Source organism: Zonotrichia leucophrys, chromosome 12 (genome assembly GCF_028769735.1).
Source record: "Zonotrichia leucophrys gambelii isolate GWCS_2022_RI chromosome 12, RI_Zleu_2.0, whole genome shotgun sequence".
In the NCBI taxonomy this organism is placed as follows: Eukaryota; Metazoa; Chordata; class Aves; order Passeriformes; family Passerellidae; genus Zonotrichia; species Zonotrichia leucophrys.
The window spans coordinates 17,061,570-17,074,746 of NC_088182.1; positions in this window are offsets into that span (position 1 = coordinate 17,061,570).

Genomic DNA, 13,177 nt, shown 5'->3' on the forward strand with positions numbered 1-13,177 from the left:
AAATGGAGTTTATCAAAGTAATACAGCAATATAGATCTGCCAGCTGGGGTCAGGCCATCACACCTGATTTAAATCACTGAATTAATCCAGGGGAACAGATTTGATCACCTGCTCTGACCCCTCCCTTTGCAATGAAACCCAGGGATGCCACCAAGACTCACAGCTCTGGCAGTGCTGCCAAATTCCTGGCTGTTCTTCCTTTGAATTTAGTTTAAAGTTGGTTTTGCAATTTTTATATACCAAATCCAGGAGTGGAGTTAGGCTCTCTCTAATTATTTGTAAGCACAGGCAGGATCTCATGATTTTGTTGGCTGATATTGTATTGATATTTTATTGTATTGATATTTTATTGTATTGATATTTTATTGTATTGATATTTTATTGTATTGATATTTCATTGTATTGATATTTTATTGTATTGATATTTTATTGTATTGATATTTATTGTATTGATATTTTATTGTATTCATATTTTATTGTATTCATATTTCATTGTATTGATATTTTATTGTATTGATATTTTATTGTATTGATATTTTATTGTATTGGTAATTTATTGTATTCATATTTCATTGTATTGGTATTGTAGCACTCCACAGTTGGTGTTCTGTGCTGCAGAATTCCCCTGGCATTAGAGATGAAAGTGCTTCAGGAGACTCCAGCTTTACCCACATGGCCTTTTCACAAATTCATTTTACAAGGCAAAGTCCAGACCCCAGTTCCTAACTCCTCTCTGTATAATAGCATTTGAAATCAATAGCATTGTGGATTTAAAAACAAGTTTCCTTTTTTTCTCAATGGTATTTGCACAACACAAATTTGCCATAGATAGATCAATGACTTCAGCTGCAAGAGTCTGGTAGATCAGCATCTATTACAACCCTAATATTTGTATCCAAACTATTTTTAACTCCAGAATCCTTTCAATTGTCATTTTTAACTCCAGTCCTCTCAATTGTCATTGAACTGACACTCATCCAAAACCTGGTTTTGTTTTGGTTCTGCTGGAAGAAGTTATTCTGAAGTCTTTCTGGAACTGTAAATGTTTAATCATTCAGACTTTGCACAGGATGAAAATAATCTCTTCCTCAACTTGAAATGAGATCAAAATGACACAGTTTGCCACCAGTAAAAACTCATTTTCTGTTTGTTTTAGCAGAGTGGCTCCAGAGGCTAAAGGAGGATCTGTTGTCTGTGGGTGGTCAGAACTGGTCTGTGCGTAATCATCGTGCAAAAACAGAATTTTGCATTTTGGTTGTTAAGAGATGTTACTATTTGGAATTCTTAAATGCTTGAAGCTAAGCATGGGTTAGGCCTTGGAGGCCTGAGGCTGCAGTTGCTGATATTTTAAGGAATATTGCTAATGAGCAGGCAGAGGAAAGATGGGATTTGTACAGAGCAAGGCCACACAGTCATTTGGTTGCTCCCAAAATAATCCAAGAAAATAACCCAAGAAAGCAGTCAGGGCAAAAATAATTTTTTCACTTTTTTGTTCATATGTAAGTGATGTCATTGGATGTGAAAATGCTCTGAATGAAGTTGTTATGAACATAATTATTGACATTATTGCACTGTAATTAATGAACTCACCAGATTTACAGTTGCTCAGTTTACCCTGTTGTAGCATTCACATTCTCTGAAAAATCCCGTCACCCAGGATTTTTCTCCTGGGAAGCTGAGAAGCCTCAGAGAAAAGGGAAACAATTCTTATCTCATTTGCTTCTCCTGTGTTGTGCTCATGTGGAATGTGTTTGGAGATTGTTTACCCACAGGTGATTGTTCCATTGGATTCTGCTGGGAGTTGTTTTCACTCTTTGGCCAATCAGGGCCAAGCTGTGTCAGGGCTCTGGAGAGAGTCAGGAGTTTTCATTATTATTTTTAGCATTATTATTTTCATTACTTTTTAGCAGTCTGTAAGTATCCTTACTGTATTCCTTAGTATAGTTTAGTATTCTTTAATATAACATATTATCATAAAATAATAGATTAGCCTTCTGAGAACATGGAATCAGATTCATCATTCCTCCCTTCATCTGGAGGGAACTCAAACACAATAACCTCTTGCTGAGATTAACAACAGCAACCAAATGTGCATGATTGGAGCACGAGCAGGATTCTTGCTGTGTTCCAGATTTTGTTCACCTGTGGAAGTGCTGAGCACAGAGGCAGCTGGGCGCTGTGGCACGGGGGGATGTTTGGGCACAGGGACTGCCTGTGCCCTGCCTCAGCAGCCAGGCCATTTCCGAGGCACTGAGGCTCCCAGCACAGTCCTGGAGAATGTTAATGACTTTTAGCAGTTTCACTGGAGCCCTGCCCTCTCTGGGCAGCCGGGGCTCTGCTCTCACCCACCTCCCTGCTTATAAACCATGGCACAGCATCCTAGGTGGTCCAGGGCTGTGCTTTGGCTTTGCATTGACACTTTTATCTTGCTAGGAAGTAGAAAAGGTCAAACAGTTAATGAACTGATTTTAAGGAATATCAAGTCCTGTTCCAGGCAGAAATTCAGCTCTGACAACATCGGGTGGCTGAGCCAAGGGCTCATTTTGTTGTCGAGCAGCTCCTGCTGAGAAACCCATTTTGTAATAACAGAGAGCCCACTCGAGGGTGGGAGGGGGTGGAGGAAAGCTGCTCCTTGGAGAGGTCTCTCCTTCAATAGCTGCGAGTTCAGGGGAATTTGTGCATTTCCAGCAGTCTGGGATACCTGTCAGAGCTGCAGCAAGCAGGTTTCAGAGGGACAGGAGCAGCTTTTATGGCTGAGAGCTCAAATTCACTGCTGCAGATCACACACTTCAAAAACCCCAGTACCTTTCTGTTCTGCCAACACAGGACAAGGTGACAACAGCAGGTTTTCCTTCAAAAAGAGCTCATGCCATGGAGATTCAGCTATAAATCACAGATCTCAACCCTTTGGGGGAGTAGTCATACAAAAAAAATTTCTAAGCTGTTCTTAGAGTCAGTGGGAGATTGAACCAAGCTTAATAAAACAGGGATGTAACACTGGGGCACTCATGGTTCGCACAGATAAAAAATCAGGGAGGAATCAAGCAGGAGATTTCTCTCTCCTCCTTGATGTAATTTTGGGGCACTCATAGTTCACCCAGATAAAAAATTTCAGTGGGATTTTTTTCTCCTCCTTGATGTAATGTTGGGGTTCTCATGGTTCACCAGATAAAAAATTCCTACAGGAATTCTCTCTCCTCCTTGATGTAATGTTGGGGCACTCATAGTTCATCAGATAAAAAAATTCCTACAGGAATTCTCTCTCCTCAATGTAATATTGGGGCACTCATTGCTCACCCAGATAAAAAATTCTTGGGAGATTTTTTTTCTCCTTCTTGATGTAATGTTGGGGCTCTCATAGTTCACCCAGGTAAAAAATTTCTGGGGGAATTCTCTCTCCTCCTTGATGTAATATTGGGGCACTCATTGTTCACCCAGATAAAAAATTCTTGGGGATTTTTTTTCTCCTCCTTGATGTAATGTTGGGGCACTCATAGTTTGCCCAGATAAAAATCCCACAGGAATTTTTTCTCTCCTCCTTGATGTAATATTGGGGCACTCATAGTTCGCCCAGATAAAAATCCCACAGGAATTTTTTCTCTCCTCCTTGATGTAATGTTGGGGTTCTCATGGTTCATCAGATAAAAAATTCCTATGGGGAATTCTCTCTCCTCCTTGATGTAATTTTGGGGCACTCATAGTTCACCCAGATAAAAAATTCTTGGGGGTTTTTTTTCTCCTTCTTGATGTAATATTGGGGCTCTCATAGTTCACCCAGGTAAAAAATTTCTGGGGGAATTCTCTCTCCTCCTTGATGTAATATTGGGGCACTCATTGTTCACCCAGATAAAAAATTCTTGGGGGATTTTTTTTCTCCTCCTTGATGTAATATTGGGGCACTCATTGTTCACCCAGATAAAAAATTCTTGGGGATTTTTTTTCTCCTCCTTGATGTAATTTTGGGGCACTCATAGTTCACCCAGATAAAAAATTTCAGTGGGATTTTTTTCTCCTCCTTGATGTAATGTTGGGGTTCTCATGGTTCACCAGATAAAAAATTCCTCTGGGGAATTCTCTCTCCTCCTTGATGTAGTATTGGGGCTCACATTGTTCACCCAGATAAAAAATTCTTGGGGTTTTTTTTTTTCTCCTCCTTGATGTAATATTGGGGCACTCATAGTTCACCCAGATAAAAAATTCTTGTGCTTTTTTTTTTTCTCCTCCTTGATGTAATATTGGGGCACTCATTGCTCACCCAGATAAAAAATTCTTGGGGGATTTTTTTTCTCCTCCTTGATGTAATGTTGAGGCTCTCATGATTCACCCAGATAAAAAAATTTCTCAGGGAATTCTCTCTCCTCCTTGCTGCTGCCCCTCTCACAAATCTACTGCTGCACATCATCCCTGATGAATGAAGAATTCTGTATCTCCATTTCCATCACCTATTTCTGTCCAGGTGAGGTTTTTAAATCAGTTTATCTGCCAGAATCCAAGCAGTGCTGTGAGAACAGCTGCAGCCACTGCAGTGGGTGAAGCACTGGTGACAGAATGTTCTGTCTGCAGGGATCCCTCAGGAGTTTATTGGATCACAGCACATCTGGGCAGAGTTCAGAGCTGCTCAGGAAAACAGGCAAGCCTGGCTCTGCTTCTGTTTGAGGCGCCAAGATTTTGTTCAGCTCTGTGGATCCCTCCTTGCAGCAATTAGGCACGGTGCTCCCAAGTTAATGGCAGAAATTAATGGAGGAAGTCCATTCCTTAGCAAGGAATTTTTGCTGTTTATGGCATTTTTTGCAATCTTTAGAAACACCCGTAGAAGCAGCATGGGACAATATAGAAAATTAGAAATATTCTATATAAATAGAATTACCTGTTTCATCCAGAGTGAAGCAAACACAGCCTGATTTGGAAAATGAATTAGAAAATCAATCAATACTAGTAAAAAGGACAGTGAGAATGGGAGGTCCATTTTCAGAGAATTCTAGAGTGGTTTGGCTTGGAAAGGACCTTAGAAATTACTTTTTCTCATCCCTGCCATGGGCAGAAAACTTTAGGTCATTAATCATGTCTAAATGTAGGATGTTTTAATACAGCATGTTTTAATGCAGGATAATATATTTTAATTAATGTATTTCATTATCAATAAAAGTTAATATATTTTTTATTTGTGATTATATTTTAAGGTCATCTAGAGTGAAGGCATTAAATGCAAAATGCAACTTGAACAATAATGTCAAAATTATAATGCTAGAGTTAAAATGGCCTATAAAATACTTATGGATTATATTTATAAGCAAAGTAATTATCATGTTAAGTAATATGTTAAATAACATTAATTAATATATTAAAATATTAAACAATGCATTAAATAATACAATAATTTACATTAAATATGTTAAATAATAAATTAATGTTATAAAACCACAGAGAGCTCTTTATGGCCCAGGGACATATTTCAGTTAATGGAAAAGCTGTATCTGATTACATTTAGGTAATTCTGCTTTACAAACCAATAATAAAATTTGTTTTAGGGAGGCATTATCAAGCATTAAGAGAAATAAAGATAAAATGCTGACAGGGCAGTCCAGCTGGACTATTCCATTCAAACTATTTAGTTCAAAACAGTGAACTGAAAAATCATGGAAGTTATTACTTTGAAAAAAACACAACAGCTTTGAGAAAAATTAATTCAAAGCAGAGGAAAAATGAGCCTTAATTTGTCAGGAGAGTTTTAGGTGTGGAAGGGTTTTGATGTCTTGCTGTAGAAAATCCCAGGAAAGTAAGGATTGACTTCTATAACAGGGATGGAAGTACTCTGCAAAGTTTTAGGAATATTTTAAAATATCCTACTTTTGCTGTTTAGTTTCCAGTGTCATATTCAGGACTGGGCTGGAGTTTGCAGGGACTCATTTTTCCATAATTTAGGGATTATGAGAAAGGAAAGCCCATTGTTGTTATTGAAAGGGAATTTTACCAGGAGCTGCTTTTTAAACAGTCCATCCCCAGATCCTTAAATAAAACAAGAACATTAATTTGCTGTAATTGTGTGGAAATCCTTCCATTGGGGTAAGGCCCTGCTGTAAAGGGTTTACAGACCTGATATCACAGGAACAACTGATGAGGAATCATTTGGGAAAAGGCATTTTTAAATAATCTTAAAGCCTGCAAACATAAGAGGAAGATGTGAAGAAACCAGCTGCAAGCAACATACACTAAAATGTAACCCTATAACACAAACACTATAATGTAACCCTATAAAACTAACATACACTGTTAAAAAAATGTAACCCTAAAAAACAAACATAGGTGAAAGATGCATTTACTTCTTCTAAAAAATCTAAATTAGGAATTGGAACATAATAAATATTCTTTTTTTTCCCAAATTTTGCAATGTATGTTTAGCACTCTGAATTATTTTAGATTCTTCATAGTTGTAGATGCGGAGTGAGAATTTATTTTCAGCCTAGAATTGGAATAGGATGTTTGTAGAGCTGAAATGGTAATTTGGGCAGATTTTCAGAGATTTTAGTGCACCTGACAAAGGGTTATGACAACATCTATGTTAGAATAATATCTTGTAAAACAACAATCTTCATTAAGATTAAATTACTTATGGGAAAATAAGATTTTTTTATAGAACTCAATTGTGTCTTAAGTTTATTGCATTTAACTATTCTAGTTTCCTCAAAGAAGTTTTCTTGAATATCTCATTTGTTTTAATAGGAGACCATAATTTACATCTGCTTCAGCTAAGAATAGAGTGGTAAATGTTGAAGGTGGCAAAAAGAGTTCCTGAAAGCTGTTGCACAGATTAGGTGCCATTCACTCTGGTGTTTTGACCTTTAACATTGGATTTGGAATGCAGCTCAGGAACTTGCTTTGGCCTCTTCATTTTAATGCAACCCAAATGCTTCCTGAGCAAGCCATTAGGCAGCAGCCAAATTTTGTTTTAATCAAATGGACTCATAGATGGGTTGTTTTCTGTGTCTGGCCAGGATTCTGATTTGCAAATAGAAAAGGGGACTCAGGACTTCAGGATGCTGTTAGCAAAGAGGCACTGAAACAGTTCAAGAAATCACGGAGCGAGCCTGTGCTTAGAAAATTCTGTATGCACAAGGGTATAAAGTGTGAACAGGGAGTTTTAGGGGTTGGAGCTGTGCCAGGGCAGGTTTAGGGTGGAGATCAGGGAAAGGAAAGTGCTGGGCACTGCCCAGGGAATGGCGACATTCCCAAGGCTGCCAGAGCTCCAGGAGAGTTTGGAAAGTGCTGCCAGGGAGGCCCAGGGTGGGATTGTTGGGGGTCTGTGCAGGGATGGGACCCAGTGGTCCCTGAGGGTCCCCTCCAGCTAAGAATGCTCCCTGATCCATCCCTGAGGGTCCCTCCAGCTCAGGATGTTCTCTGATCCCTGAGGGTCCCTCCAGCTCAGGATGTTCTCTGATCCCTGAGGGTCCCTCCAGCTCAGGATGTTCTCTGACCCCTGAGGGTCCCCTGAGCTCAGGATGTTCTCTGATCCCTGAGGGTCCCCTCCAGCTCAGGATGTTCTCTGATCCCTGAGGGTCCCTCCAGCTCAGGATGTTCTCTGATCCCTGAGGGTCCTTTGGGCTCAGGATGTTCTCTGATCCCTGAGGGTCCCTTGAACTCAGGATGCTCCCTGATCCATCCCTGAGGGTCCCCTGAGCTCAGGATGTTCTCTGATCCCTGAGGGTCCCTCCAGCTCAGGATGTTCTCTGATCCCTGAGGGTCCCCTGAGCTCAGGATGTTCTCTGATCCCTGAGGGTCCCTTGAGCTCAGGATGTTCTCTGATCCCTGAGGGTCCCTTGGGCTCAGGATGTTCTCTGATCCCTGAGGGTCCCTCCAGCTCAGGATGTTCTCTGATCCCTGAGGGTCCCTTGAACTCAGGATGCTCCCTGATCCATCCCTGAGGGTCCCCTCTAGCTCAGGATGTTCTCTGATCCCTGAGGGTCCCTCCAGCTCAGGATATTCCATGGTTCCATGATTGCCCCTCATGAATCAACACCAAATTCAGTCTGTGTCCTCCTGCTGATGGATGGTGGTGCCTTCCATGGGTCAGTGTGCTGTGACACAGCCACAGCCCTGCCAAAAGGCCAGTGCACAAACCCCAGGGTGCAGAAACATTGCAGAGTATGGAAATGTTTGGTAGATAACGATTTGTCTTGTTAAACCCACATTTAACAAGTGTGGGCTGTTGCAGACTTATTGGCCATGCAGCAAATGAACACAAATTGTTATTTCTGAGTGTACAACAGCGCAGGAGAAAGTTTCCAGAGCAGCTGCTGTCTCTGTACAAACTCAGCTCTTTCACCTGTAAGTTCTGCCTTCACTGGAAGCAGCTGAACCATCCCTGTGTCCAAGCAGAGAGACACTTTGCTCCTTGCTCAAGGCTCTTGTAAAACCCAGGGCTGAACTGGGAAACTCTTAATAAGCTTAAAGAGACTTAAAATAGGAATCAAGTTGGAATCAAAAATCCATGTAACACAAGCAGCTGCAATGTAATGCTTTCTTATCATCTGAAATGTAATACTTTCTTATCATTGCTAACAAGGACCTGAAACTAATTGCACTAAGAGCTGGCTGCTCCACACCCTCCCTGCTTGGTTTAAAAACAAACCTCAGAAGGGAACCTTGCCTGGTTTAAAACCTTTATTTCTATTGCTATGTGGATTACAGCTTTTTATTCTGTGTGGAAAGTCAGTAATGAACTGAGGAAACTCACACTTGTTGGAGAGATAAAAGCAGTTACAGATATAAAGCCATATCTCCTCAGTCTCAGCTATTTAATCATCAAAACAATCAATGTGCAAGGGGCACAAACCCCTTTTGAACTGCAAACAATGAACCAAGTGCCATATTCTGCCCCTCTTCAGCAGAAAAGGCCACCTCAGTAATTTAACTCCTGAAAATTTTACCTTTAAGCCCCAAATCTGCAAAGCATCTTTAGAAATTAATTTCAGGCTGAATATGCTAAAAGTTTTGTAAATGATGCACTGGTGGAAAATTTTATTGTGCTTATTTGCAGCATGACCTGTAGCCTGTAAGAAGTTAAAAGGTTGTGATTATGGAGGAAATTTTCCTCTTCTGGGTGCGGTTTTTCTACTCTTAAATAATATTTAATTTCAGGAGCAGGTGGAGAAGTTGACTGCAAAGCACAAAACGATGCTCCCAAAAATTGTATGGTTGTGATACCAGAGCTGGTAAAGATGTGATATTTTGGGATGTGTCACTGTCACTCATGCTCTGACATTTTATAGGAGCCTTATTTGCCTTGACTCCACCAGTAAAGTCTTCCTTTCCCAGTGGGAAAAATAAAAGTGACATTGAATAAGGAGATCTTTGTGTTCTTCCTGTTTTAGTTAACTACACACCTCTAATCATGAGGAAATGATGACTAGAACAATATTCAGAGAAAGTTAAACATCTAAAAAATTGGGTTTTTTTAAAAAGATTGATGCCTAGCTTTCCTCAGCATAGGGATTTTTTCCTATGAAAAAATTGCAAGTAAATTTTAGAGAAAGAGTTTAAGAATTAAGTTCTGCTTTGGGAATTCCATTGTGCCAGATTCTGGGAATTCCAGATATTGTGCCTAAATTAAAATGTGGTGGGAACACAGAATCTCAACTGATCATTTCTACTGTTGCTTTCCTTATTACAGACTGCAAAAAGAAACAAGGCCAACTTCTTTTTCTTGCTGTTGTGAAGCCAGAGCTCCACGTCTCAGGTAATAGGGGATGTCTCCTGATTTATTACCTATAATTCACTCTACAAATATCAGGGTGTTGAGGGAGTCAAAATTAGGCAGAATTTATGCATGAAATGATTTCCAGCAAAATTCCTTCTCCTCTCCTGAATTGAGTTTTCCATGGATTAGGCTCTGTGTTTCTGGTAGGGTGATGATTCTCCTCAGTGCCAGACACTTGGAAAAGAATTGGAGACAAATGCATTTTAAGCTTTTCTTTACAGCATAGTCAAACCCTGGAGGATCTGTTTCAGTTTTCCTGTGAGTAGGAAAGGAACTGAGATGAGAGGGAGTAGGAATGGTCAGAAATATCCTGAAATTTAAAAGTAATTGTAGAATATCCCAAGTTGAAAGGGACCCACAAGGATTATCCAGTCCAGACATCCCAACACATCCCACCTGGGCATCCCTGGCAATGTTGTCCAAACTCCCCTTGGGATGTGGAAGCCTTGGGAATGTCACCATTCCCTGGGGAGCCTGGGCAGGCCCAGCGCCCTCTGGAGAAGAAGAAGAACCTAAAAAAGAACCTAAATCTGACAATTTCCAGGAAGGCTTTTCCCACTGACAGCCATCTGCCTGTTCTATCCTCTGTGCCTGAATTGTTCATCCATTTCCAGAGCAGTGCAGCAGCAATTCCCACATCTCCTGCTGCCCTCCCACCACAGCCTTTGTCAGGCTCCTGCAAGCTGTGCCAGCCAAGTCAGCATCTCCCTGCTGCTCTTTGTGCACCTGAATGTGATTTTTGCCCCCTTACTGGAGGGTTCTTCTCTCACTGAGTTTCTTTGTTCACCTTTAACCAGTCACTGGGAAAAATCATTGTCCAGCAGAGATGAAATTCTGGATAATCTTTGTGTCTTCCCAGTGGATTAGCCTAAATAAAATATTCTTCTTTTAGCTGGGAAATAAAAAGAAGTCCAGGCATTTTTAGTAAGTGGATGTAATAAAATTTGAGAGTATTTTCTCTTTTGGCTCTCGAAGCACAGATGTTGCTTTTGCTGGGCATAATTAGGTGGGGTTTCACAATGGTTAATTTTCCTGGTTTGCCAGCTAAGTTCTATTTTGACTCAATTTATAAACCTACAGGTGTCAACCAACAACTGATGATTCACAGCTGTAAAGAAAATATTTTATTGAGAGGAATTTCAGCATTAAAATACTCCAAAATACATTTTAAATAACAAAAGGAATACATGTATTTGATTAAAAATACCATTGCAAAAAGAGTAAAAGAAATCTTTGGGCACTTTGCAACACTGCAGAGAAGCACAAGTTGGCTGAAACATCTGCAGTATCACATCATGTGCTCTGCAGGAGTCTTGTGGAAGGCAATTAATTGTTAATTAGCAATGTGCCAGCAGCCAGCTCAGGACAGGATTGTTTGCTGAGTTGGTTTGAGTTGTCACATGTAATTTATGTGGCAGAGCCCTTGCAGGGCTCAGTGTCTGTGGGGCTGCACTGGGGCTGCTCTGGAGAACTCAACACACACAGTTAAATCCGGCGCCTGAACGCTGACAGTGCTGAAATGGAAATCCTCAATAGCACAGGGGTGTTTGACAAGAGCTGATCAATATTTTCCAGGCAATTACTTTGCTTTACTGACATGCAACTTCAGCCAAAAAGACTTCAATAAAGGAAATGTTCTGAAAATATGGGAGCTCTTTTGAAATTTTGAAGCAATATATTGCTGTTGCTCTCTAGTTCATTGTAAAGAGTGATTGAGTTGAAATTTTAGGGGGTTATATATAATTCTTATTATTTTTCACGGGGAGAAAAATGAATTATCTTCATTCTGGGTTGATTTTGGAGCTTTTTTCCTATTTCAGGTCTGCCACAGAACCAAACCACTCCCTCATTCACACCCATCATTCTGTTTCTAATGGTAACTTGCTTTGGATTTTAATGTATTTTACAGCAACACTTGGCAGAGTGTGCAGTATTGCTGCCACCCCTCACTGAACCTGAATATTGCACAGGTGCCTGTGTTGGCAGGGTAGAGAATCAGAGAGGGGAAAGTGGGAAAACTCATGGGAGGAGAAAGCCCAGGGGCTGAGATCAGCATGTAAAGCAAAGCCAAACAAAGAATGAATTCCCTATTTCCCATCAGCAGCTGGATGTTCACCCATTTCCAGGAGGGCAGCACTTCATCCCATGGGATATTTGGGAATAAAAATGCCATCACTCAAATTATCATCCTCCCTCCTTCTTGGTCCTATTTTTCACTGCTGAGCATGACACCTCATAGCATGGAATGATCATCTACAAGCTGGAATTGCATTTTTTAATTACTGTGCTATGGACTCAACCCAAAGGCAAGTTGGTTTTGTGAAATTCCAGGATTATCCCAAAGCCTGGCTCAGTGGGCTGCTTGTAGAAACAAAGGGCAAGGCTGGGGGGAGATGCTTCTTCCTACCAGAGGTGTGAGAGTCATTCAATTCCTTGAAATTCCAAACAATCTTCCCATACTGGAGCATCCAGTGTACAAAGCAACCCCTTATCCTACTTTACAAAGAGTGTCTGGGATAAAATGAAAGATTTTATGAGCTTGCAGAGAGCTTCTGTAACCTGAATTAAATTCTGATATTGTTCACTGAGTACCTTTAATAATGTTAATTATTAAAAATATTAAAATATTTTATATAAATATATAATATTTATATAATGTGTATAATATTTATATAATGTATATATTATAATTATTAAAAATATGAAAATATTTTAATAGAGTTGAAAATATATCCAGAAAGCTGAGTACAAACTCCCCTCACAGTTCATTCCTTTTCCAGGCTGGGGCAGCTCCCAGTACCTGAGCTGGGCATGCTGATAACATCTGTATCTGCAAATGAGGACTGCAAATTCAGCTTTAATCTGGAAAAATGATTGTCTACAGGCAGTTGTGGTGTTATGCACCGAGTTCTGCTCAGGTCTCTTTGGTATTTCTTTTATTTATTTTTCATTTCTTTTTATTTATTTTATTTTTATTATTCTTTTATTTCTCGCTTGTAAGTCCCACTAAAACCTTTCAAAAGTGTCTTCTCATTCAGTGCTGTCATTTATTTTCTATTTTATAGATTTCAGTTCACTGAAATGATGGGTGACAGCTAACTCTTGGAAGCTGTGGATAACCCAGGATTGGAGGTTCTCTCCAGGTGCTGTTGTGTATAAAATTCATGTTTAAGAAACTCAAGGTACCATTACCCATTAGCAGAAGGGTGTGTCCCTACAGCACAGTGGGAATGGGTGAATTAACTCAAGGAAACCCCAATTTGTGCCACTTTTTCCAGGGGATCAGCAGCAGAAATCTCCTATTTGGAATATTCTCACCCACTCCTGTCCAAAGGAGGGGATGGAAGATAAAATACAGGTAACAAAATACAGATCTCAGATTGACAACGGAAGGGCAACATCAATAGATGGAAAAGTGATTTT